The sequence below is a fragment of the Lactuca virosa genome, chromosome 1 (assembly GCF_052849685.1).
Source record: "Lactuca virosa cultivar CGN04683 chromosome 1, Lactuca_virosa_CGN04683_v6, whole genome shotgun sequence".
Taxonomy (NCBI): domain Eukaryota; kingdom Viridiplantae; phylum Streptophyta; class Magnoliopsida; order Asterales; family Asteraceae; genus Lactuca; species Lactuca virosa.
This window is the reverse complement of record NC_136426.1, coordinates 31,150,054-31,162,084: the sequence shown is the minus strand read 5'-3', so window position 1 is coordinate 31,162,084 and position 12,031 is coordinate 31,150,054.

Sequence of the window (12,031 nt, the reverse complement as noted above, 5' to 3'; positions counted from 1 at the left end):
CCTATGAAAAACCTTAAGTCACCCTTTGCCTACCTTGTTAAGTCCAAGTTAGTGTGCCGGTTAACCACACACGCTCCACCAACGACTTAATCAAAGTGCAAAGTGTAATTTCATGGGTTATCACCTTATTCACATTTTCCTAAAGTAACCAAGATTGGGAATTTATAAAAACATTTAGTTACTTTATAAAAATCATTATACTTTTAATGAGAATTTTAAGTCATTGTCTTACCCGTTCGGCTAATGACCCTCCACCAGTCAAGGAAGCGGTGGGTGAGAGTGGACACCCATTAAGATGCCATTTTATAGGCAACAACCTTATACCCCCCTTATAGACCGGCTTCGTGAATGAGGCCTACTAACGGTAAAACGACTTTGATCTTATACATACATATATATATATATATATATATATATATATATATATATATATATATATATATATATATATATATATATATTAACTTATAATATTATAAAGTATAAGGGTTGAATTTTAACTTTTAAAATTCTAGGGGTTGGAACTAAAGTTTACTAGATGTCTTTACATGTTCCAAAACTTGAGGGCAAGTTTTGTAAATTTACAAAACCTTTAAACTCATAACTTATGAGTTGTTAAAATGAAGACTCTTAATTTTTTTGAACTTATGTGTTCTTTTAATGGCTTTAATATAAAGAGACTTTTGGTTATCCATAACTTGAGGACAAGTTATGGACTCCATTAAAACACATAAAGATCATGAATTCAGCATTAAACAAGTAATTCCTATGATCTATCAAGAACTCATAAGAACATGAATAATCATATCAAAATTTCAAGAACATATGAACACATATAATCATGTAATTTTGATATTAGACATTGTAAATGGATTAGAACAATCATTACACCATCTAAAACAAGATTTAAAACACCAAAACAGTTTAGGGTAATGTTTCTAGTCCATTTCCAGCAGCAAAACTCGAAAAACTGCACTCAGGGGCTCCTACTCGTCGAGTGCAAGAACCTACTCAACGAGTAGGATGAGTTTACTCATGGACTCGTCGAGTCCCCCCATGGACTCGGCGAGTTCATGCGTTAGAATGCATAAAAACGAGTTTTTTTCACAATTTTGCATCAAGTATCAAACAAACAAGCCTAGGCTCTGATACCACTGATGGGTTTTGAGCATTTCTAACACTCCTAAGTGTACATGAAACCCTAGAAAAACCTTGGATCTATGTTTGTCTAAAATACATGCAAAATACTTTTTCCAAGGCTCATAATCTTATCTAGCATACATGGGGAACTTTAAACATAAAAGATGGCTAGAATTACATACCTTGTAGTTGATTTGATTCCTTGAAAAACCTTGAGAGCCTAGCACCCCAAGTGTGATGCCTCAAATGTTTCACACAACACCAAGTGCTTTGGAATGACTTTTAGAGAATGTAGAACACTTCTAAATTCGGCCTGGCCCTCTTGCAACTTCTTGTAGCCGATTTTGGTGGATGTCATGTTATTTATATAGTGTGTTACACTTAGGGTTACACCATGATAACCCTAATGTAACATAGCTCTTCATTTCCATGACCCATTAGTTTGTAACTCCCATGGAGCATCCATGGAGCATCCTATGGACCTTAGCCCAACTTGATAATCCATGGAGCATCTAGCCCACTATACAAGTATGGATGATTTACACAATCAACCCATATATTTAATTAGTCTCCTTTTGATCACTTAATTAATTCTAGATTAATTCTTGATCAATACTAATTAAATAATATTATTAATATATTAGAACTTATAATATATTAATAAACCACAAGTGTTATTTCTCTCATTTAGTCTATCCAAATGCATGATGCCATGCAACCCAAATGGACCATGCCGGGTCGGGTCAAGTACATACCAGAAATAGTTATGGACTTAGACACCTTATCCAACAGAAACGTACCAGTTACTACTGATGGTTTTTTGGATTTCATCTCTTGTTCAAATCATGATTGATTTGACTCAATCTTCACTTATTGGCTTATTAACTTTCGGCAGTTCCTTCTAAAATGCCCGATCTCACCACATCCACAACATGTTTCCCCTATTAGTGCCTACTCTAATGCTTTCTCCAGCATTCGTACTCTGGTCCATTGTTGTAGGTGTTGGGTTTATGAAAAAGTTGGTGGTGTGTCCCTTTTTGTTGCACCTGTTGCAGAAGTAATGATCGCCTTTATGATAATGGTAACATTGGTTGCATAATGGTTGTTTACCGACATACTATTTCCATGGATGGATTGATGTGGCATGAAGTTCTTTGATATTTTGCTTCTTCTGAGAGTTTGGACTTGAGGTTTCCATAGAATTATCATCGTATCTCCTTTTGTTATCCTCAAATCTCTTGGCATCCTCTTTCTTGATCATGATCTCTTGTTAAACCCACTGGTTTGTTAGAATAATGACCAATCTTTTGGCATTGTCATAGGTGTTGGGTCTGGGAGATCTAACTATCTCTCATATTGGCAGGGATAGACATTTTATAAACATATCGACCTTCTTGTTCTATGGGTTTGCAAAATTAGAACATAACATTGTGAGAGCATAAAATCGGGATGTATAGGCTAAAATCTATGATCCTTTCATGGTTAAGCCCCATAGTTCTTTTTCCAGGTTATGTATTTCATCCCTGGGGATGTATTTTCCTATGAGCATTAGCTTCAGTTCTTCCCAGGTCATGGCATAAGCTAAGTCAATGTCAATAGCTCTCATATATTCGTTCCACCAGACAAGAGATCTGTTCATGAAGGAGCATGTAGCAAACTTAACACAATGGTTTTGTGTATAGCAATTGTTGAGGAATATTGAGTCCATCTTTTCTATCCACCGAGTTAAGCCTATAACTCATTCATTTCCGTAGAGAGATCTGGGTTGGTAGTTCATGAATTTTTTGTAAGTGCACACCCTTGGAACGTCATTATTACTTCCATAGATAGTGCTTCTAATTCTACCTTGTTTAGTGGTGTTATTCTTGTTGGCTTCATATGCGGACAAGGTGTTAGTTATTTGTTGCTCGATCATTAGCTCGATAGTAGTTCCGTCAAATGATGGTGCCAGTGTTAAATGAACACTTGTTGATCTCTTGTGAGACATCGCTTTGTCCTATTACAATTGGTTTAACGAGAAAATAAGTCGCATGAAATATCATCGTAATTATAAGCGATAATACTACAATTGCGTCAAACGTTCTGAATTGACATGGGGTTTGGGATAACTTTTACTATGAGCATTATGTGTATATAGTACCATAAGGGTGGAATCTACATGTAAAATGAGTAAAAAGGAAATCATAGAATATTGGGACCAATTGTGCAAATTCACGAAGAAAATAATGTAAAGAGTTTTGACCACTACTTGATGTTTTGGTCATAAGTCAAGATTTCGGGCCCCGATTTACTTGAATCATGATGTTTTGGAAACCAGATAAATTTTCCAACAACTTTCAAGTTTTGCGTTTTTGATGATTTTGTTGTCTCTGCCTTTGAAAGGACCACAGAAGACAAAGGGAAAGTGCAGGCTCCCTACTTTTGAACTTGGACGTTTCATAGCAGAAATAATTAGGTTGATTGAATACCTAAATCATAGTTCATAACGTTTCGCGAACATGCACAATTCCTTAAGGTATTCATGAGTTTCTACTAGTAACGTACGTAGAGAATCGCGGTCGTGTGCTTAGTATTCCAAAATAAGCATCATACATGACTGATATTAAGGAGGGTTTGAGTCTTATGCAGATCCGAAGTAAATACTTATCAATTATTTATGAGGCGTTCACCAAACATTTTGAGATTTCCAAATTTTTTTTCCTTTGTATCCTAGAATTGTGATCTTCCTTGAGTTTTCTTACAATCTCCAAGCGTTTTAGTCTATCAGCTACCGTATCTAAGTTCAATTGTGCATCGGTCTAACCATAATTAAACATAGGTGATCACTCTACGTCTAGTTGTGATTCGGCCTATGTACAACAAAACTTAGCTAAGGTATTTGTTTAAAAAACAAATCCATACTCAACACCCCAGAGAAATCAGACAACATGGTAATCGCCAGTTTTACATATGGTTTATGACCAGGGGTTTTGTTCAAAAAACTAGTAGGAAAACAATTGTCTTCAAGGAAAGGAATGATGGAAAGGGTTCACCGGTAGATGATGCAAGAAAGACGCAACATCCAAGAAGATAAAAAATGATCATGGAGAAAGAGGATCCCGAGTGCCTTATGCTGGAGGAAACACATCTGAGCATGAAAAAAACCAAACCAAAAGACAATCTCGCTTCCATCGTTTCCCACAATCGAATCTTAATACACCACCACACCGGAATAGCCCTCAGAATGAAGTTATCGTTGTAAGAGAAAGCAAAAAGAACACGACAAGAAAAAGTGGGGAGAAGATGAAATCCAAAGATCCAGGGAGATATTGTGAATTCCACGAATCTACAGGACACGACACCGTCGAATGCACTATGTTGCGATGGGAGTTGGAAAAAAAATTCAATTAGGATAACTTACCGACCTGATCAAAGGCCTGGGATCTAAACAACTAGAAAGCATCGCACCAGTAGAACCAAAAATACAAAACACAAGAAAAACGAAATCTTCATGCTGCAGCACATTAACCGAAAAGAGTCAAACACAGAATGGGAAGATTGCACCTTTACGTTTGACGAATGGGATTACAGTCATGACTGCCATATGGGAGACGAGCCGATCGTAATCAGTGGCCTCATGGGGAGAAGCCATGCAACCGATATCTACGTGGATAGTGGAAGATCTACGGATGTCATGTACAAATACTTCTTCAAACAGCTACCCGGGCACGTGTGAGCAAAGGCAAGTCCACCAGAGAGTCACCTCGTCAGCTCTGCCGGCCACAACATGTGGCCGGAAGGGATAATCACCTTACCAATAACCCTTATCTATTATCCTCATGGGGGGAATAACACTCAATTAATACATATTGTCATCATCGATGCACCTTCACCATACGACGTTATTTGTTGGACGCACGACGATGCATAAATTCAAGGCTATCGTGTCAACAATTCATGGAGCTATCAAATTTAGGACAATATACACCAAAAGAAGGCCAACTTAAGGAAAGAAGCCCGACAATAAGCATCATATTGACAATGTCCCGTGTCAATTCGAAATCCAAACAGATTACCAAACAATGGAGCAACGGGGCGGAAAGAGTACCACTCCACGAATACCGCGCGACAGTCAAGGGCCATCAGATGAATGGGCAGAAGACAACGAATGCCTCAAACAAGCTACAATTACTCGCGACTAAGGCATCATGGAAAATCATCGACGGCAGTATGTTGGTAACTGTTAACAGTCATAAGTGGACAATAAGCATCATGTCGGCCACGACACCAGAAACTGAGTAGGAACCGACAAGGCAACAAAAAGAAGTAAGAGAAATTTGAGACAAAACAAAAACATGCACGGGAAGCATGTAAAAGAAAGCACAAGGGGGAACACTTGGGATGAAAGAAGGGCAAGAGCGACCCTGGAAGGACAAGAATGCCAACACAAAAGAAAGCTGTCAAAAATGCAAAGGGACAAAACAGTTAATAGAAACATAACTTAAGCCAAAAATGGATGTGCAACCCCTGTCAAAAACCAACGGGAAGAAGCAATCGCCAACCGTGATACCGACATGGGTAGTCAAGAAAGTAAGAACGGTATGACGGGAAGTAGCAGTGCTCATGATAGGCCACGAAAGTAAGTAAGAAGGCACACGACATACGTTCCCGTTCACAATTAAGTGGCACCAACCTAATAAAAGCATGTTGTAGGAAAAGCGGTTGAGGTCGTCGTGGTTATTTCGTGATAAATAAAACCAAGGGTCGAAGTTCAACACTCCAACCCAGGAAACCTGCTTAGCCCAATAATATATTTATTCTATTTAAATTTTGTAGCTCGATCAGCCGACTACAATCTTACAAAGGTCGAAGTTCAACACTCCGACTTAGGCTACCTGCTTAGCCCAAGAATATCTTTATTCTATTTAAATTTTGTAGCTCAGTCAGCCGACTACAATCTCATAAAGATCAAAGTTCAACACTCCGACCCATGCTACCTACTTAGCCCAAGAATATCTTTATTCTATTTAAATTTTATAGCTCGGTCAGCCGACTACAATTTCATAAAGGTCGAAATTCAACACTCCGACCCAGGCTACCTGCTTAGCCTAAGAATATCTTTATTCTATTTCAATTATGTAGCTCGGACAACCGACTACAATCTTATAAAGGTCGAAGTTCAACACTCTAACCCAGGCTACCCGCTTAGCCCCGTAATATCCTTTTTAACTTGGTCAACCGGTTATATCTCTTTGAAGGCTAAAATTCAACACTCCGGCCTTAACTAGTCATTTAGCTTAAGCATGTTTTGCTCTTGGCAGACTCTGTAGCTCGGCCAGCCGACCATATTTTTCTAGAAAACCAAACATCAACATCATGACCCATACTACCCGCTTAGCCAAAAGTTCGTCTTCCAACAGTACCGCTCCACAAGCTGATACTTATTTTCGTAACAATTTCGAAACTTTGAAATAAAGATATAAGCCCAATTTAAAGCATGCCAACAGGAAAAAGGAGAAAGTGCCAACCAAACACTTACGACGACCCGCGATAAATCCACAAAAGAATCACACATGCAAAGAATGACATTATGAAGGAAACTTATAAGCTTAGCACGTAATAAATTGGTATCACATAGTCAATCACGGTAAGAAATTAGCAATATATTCAATAGTGCACATTACCATACAACCCAGCTACACCTATTCCATCATCCCATGTGTTAGTATAAATAACAAAGCAAAAGCAATCAAGCAATATAATGAAAAATACATGTCCAAGTTATGAAAACAACCCCATAGACCAATATTCATAATTCGGAAAATAACCATAACTATGCCACCAGCCTCATACCATACACCATACTTTTTAAGGCTCGCCATTCCCACCATGACCACTCGTAGAAGCACAGTTACCGTTAACACGATCCACCAATGTACACAACTAATCAATATTCGTCAAAGGAAAATTAAGCTCAGACAAGTAATCGCACAAAACAAAGCAGAAAACGCCTCCTCCATTTTTTGCACACACGTGGGATCATACAATGGGAGGTCAATCTCGTGCAAACCCATATTGAATTCGACGTTCATAATCTCACAGCCAACTCTCCTGCCAAAATCAACGCAAATGGTATGCAAATCATGGTTAGCCTAAAAAAACGAAGACTCAACAACAAGTTTGTCGACCAGTTTTGCAATCCCATGTGATAATACCCAAGTTACATCCCTATTTACTTTGCTCAGCTGACTCTCTAGCCCCACCGCACTTTCCTGCAAATCCGTATTCCGAAGGGTGGACTAATTTAAGTTGCTTTTCAAATTCCTAACAACATGCTCTAACATCGTTATCGTGTCCACCAACTTGGTCTTCTCCAACTCAGGAGATTCCACTGTTACCTTTAACGTAGAAACCTCCTCGATAACATCATAATAACCAGCTAGCTTACTTTCCAAGACAAATTTCTCATTTTGGACAATGGATAACTCATCCCTCACCTTATCCACTTCGCTCTAAGACACCGTTCCTACATTTAACATAACCTTTTCCAACTTAGCAACTTTCTCCACAAGCTCCACATGTTGATCACGAAACAATTGCACATTATGAGAAACACCAGCGGACAACACCACAAACAATTTAATTAGATCATATATCTTCTTGAATTCATCACGCAGACTACGATTCTCTAGATGAAATGCCTCATTTTCATCGATCCACGAAATGATCTCTTGGCCCAGAACCATGTTTTCCACAAGCTTAATATTATACATATCACGAACATGCTCTCTACGACCTTCGCTGACACTTGAACGGGTCCCCAGAAAAGAAAAGTTCTCAAAGAAATACATGGAAACCTTTGGCTCCATTAAAGTTTGCTACGGCCTATATTCCCAAGCAGGAACATAAATAGGATCGGCTGGGTGTGAAGCATTGAACTCACGAGGCGGGCTATTCATATTCAATCGTGATACATATGACGAGGGACGATTAACACCGAGGCTACTAGCAAAATCACGAAAAACATTGGGTTCCGAGGAACGAGATCTCTTGAGAACTCTATCACTACTACCCTCCTCTCCCTCTAGAACAGCTGCCAGAGCAGAGGAAGCAGTAGAATCCATGTCTATCTTACGGCGGATTCAAGGTTGTTCACCACTTCCATCCTCACCATCACCATTAGGAATAATCACAGGCCCAGTGGCAACAAGGGAAGTATGACCGTCGTTTGTGCCATCATAGGAATCATGAACCTTGATCGAAGACTCAGAACTTTCCTCTTTATCATTATGGGAGTTACTGCCATTTCTCCCACTATAAGTAAAGCTATCATCAAGAATTGGGAGGTCAAAGTCCTCAGAACCAAGATCTTACGCAACAATTTTACCTTCAACAAAGTCAGCCAATAGGAAAGGCAATCGAGTTCCATCTACATAAGATAAACATAGGGTCAATACACATAATAAAAACAAGAGTCAAAAACCATCTTGTGAAAAAAAAAACATGGACCACGAACGAATAACGTTAGAACAATGCCAAGACGCAACCAATACGAACTCATACCAACTTGCCCCAACACAGCCTCAAGAAATTTTTTCATCATCACATTCAAACGAGAAATCTTGTCTATATTCTGGCTCAAATCACTAGTTCTAGCAGTTTTTTGGTCATTAATCGTCCCAGGAAGGTGAATTTCGTTTCGATAACGGAAGCAAGAAGCCTTCAACCAGATGAATTCGTTCTTCCAATTTTTTTTATAGAATCTGAAATACCCTCAATAAAACTGTTTCCCCTTGATTGAAAATAATACCAAGCCCCGTTACTACAAATGCAAAAAAAAAGTACTGGAATAAGACAATAGTAGGAACAACCAAGGAGGCATGGTAGAGGAGTTCAAAACAGATAACTTGGAAATCGAATTAGGTTTTAGTTAGAAACTATGAATCTTGTATGCCTCAATACCTGAACCCAAGAACGTCGATGGGGGAACACGCATGCCGACTTCAAAGTAATAAAGATAAAAACCAATCTTACCTGGTGGGGGCGATCGATGACGGTGTTCATAGCAGGGAGAACGACACCATCATCATCGACAAGATGATACTTCATAGAAACTTGGTCGAGCCGCTCTTAGCTGACGTTCGAGTGAACAACATGCATCATTATACGAGATATTCTTTCGTAAAATGTACGAGGATTCAGGGAGAAGAAATGACAAAGGGAATACGGAAGAAAAAGATAGAAGAATAAAAGGACGTAACTGACAAAGATTTGACAAGCATTTATGAAATAGAAAGTAGGAAGCCAACTACTACTAACACAGGTTCAAGTGCATATAAGCCTACAACTAGTCATAGGCGCGTAGGCAAACAAAGAGCCGTCAACTGGGCGGAGTAATGGTAAAAGAAAAACTAACCCATTTAAGCCCAATTATCATAAATCGGCAGTGCTTTATAACAATTAGGTTGGGGCTTAATGGGGTAGGGGCGCCAGCCCACACAAGACCAAGTCGGCCACATATCTCGACTTTCCAGCTCAAGACACAAGTGCATAACTAAATGTCGAGCACTAGAGAATGAATCACTCTATCATCGTACACATCCTATAAAGAATCTCCAAGTAACACGAAAAAATCAAGGCTATTTTAATAAGAAAGAAGGCTCACCATCATAACCTAAAGGTTAATGCAAAACCTAGAAGAAGAAGCTAAGAACTGGTCCAAACCTCTGCTATAAAAACGAGCCTCCACTGAGAGGTAAGAACCATACAACCATCTAGCAATTTACATACACTTAAGGCACCAAATATGACTCCTAACTTAGGCATTGGAGAGCAATACCGGGGCCCACCCTCGGTATGGATTTCTAACCTATATTTGTCACATACCATGCAACGTGGAAGAGGCTCTAAGAGAGACGACCACAAGCATCCGGGTAGCCACAATGCAATAATATATATAATAGCAATGCACTTTCGTTACTTGTTTAAAGTTGTTAAAAATATGTAGTTTATGATTCCTCTTTCTCCTCCTGACATGCCATTGATTTACAACGAAGATAAACACAACTTAAATATCAATTGGCAGGTTTTATGAGATAACTTAACACTCGGTAATCCAACAAATGGTTTTTAGTTTTGTTGTTTCGAACTAAGTTGTTAAACATTTACTATTATATTTTGTATGTAATTGTATTAGACATTTTTAATGTATTAGACAATTTGTATAGTATCTCTATTAAATTAAGTTGTTTATCATAATAATGTACATTGTGTTAATTGAACAATATTTGGCATATAAATGATTTTAAGTTGTTCAACAATAGTCATGACAAACAAAAAAGTGTGATTGAATGTCAATAATAGTCACCGTTTAATCTATTATATGTCACTAAAAGTCAATAATAGTTTTGACAAACGAAAAAACATGTGACTAAAAGTAGTTCATGGTCACGGGTTAATATATTACATGTCACTAAAAGTCAATAATAATCATGAAAAATGAAAAAACATGTGACTAATAGTAGTTTATGGTCACGATTTAATAGAAAATGTGTCACTAAAAGTTAACACTAGTCATGACAAACAAACAAAACGTGTGACTAAAAGTAGTTTATGATCATGGTTTAATATATTATATGTCACTAAAAGTCAACAATAGTCATGACAAATGAAAAAACATGTGACTAGTACTAGTTTATGGTCATGTTTTTAATATATTACGTGTCACTAAAATTCAACAATAGTTATGAAAACAAAACAACTTGTGAGGGAAAGTAACTTATGGTGACGATTATCAAAAAATAATTGAAAAAACTACAAAAATTAATACCCTATGGTGACGGTTTTAACATATAGTAACGATTTTTTTGGGTTATAGTTACCACAATTAAACGTCACCATAACTTATCTTTAATGATGCGACCTTTCGTTACACATTAAATGAAAAAAAAACATCATAAAATGTCTATAGAGACAAGTTTTTTGCATGGCCAAAGACCAGTTTTGTACTAATGGTTACTAATTTTGACAGAAACTATATTTTTATTATAGTAGTGCAACTTTTAAAATTTTAGTGTTAAATCCTGAATTTTTTTTCGGGGTCTGCCATTCGATATTCGATATGTTTCTAATATGTTTATAATATTTGTCTATTTATATTAATTAATCATATCAATAGTTATAGGTAACACCAAATCATTGATAATTATTTTTTTTTCTCGTGCAACCAATTAGTAAAGCCAGTTGAAATTATACATTTTAATAGACACTATGTGTCAAACCCGCATATTATACGGGTTTATTAAAATAAAAATTTAATATGAATATATATATAAACATTAAATATTTTATAAAAGAATGTTTTTCCATAACAAAATGTAATCTTTTGAAGCATTTATGAAAAAAATCAAATCGTTTGTAGCATTTATGAGAATTTATTATCAAATTAATAGAATGATAACCTTACATATATATAACCTATTAGAATTTTTTGGAAATTTATTTTAAGAAAATTGAAATCCCCAAAAAATGACAAGTGGAAAATAACACTTTTAAAAATTCTAAAAAATTACATCTCTCAAAATGAATGAGAAGATAACAAGTGACAAAAGTATTTTCATTTATTAGGAAATATTATATAGTTTGAAATAATTAAAATATTTTATATCAACATAATTTAAAACTTATTAATAATTTAACCGTATAATTATCATCTATTATAATATAATGGTCGTATTCTTTTAATAGCGTAATTTATGATACATTCGTTGAAGGCTATAATTGGCACTATTTGACGGTCCAACAATATACATTGAAAAGGCACTTTCCCATTCTATAATAGTTGTATTTAATTGGAGTAGTTCACTTCATTTCACATTAGTCAAAGTTGCTTAGGTCAATAGATAAAAGAACA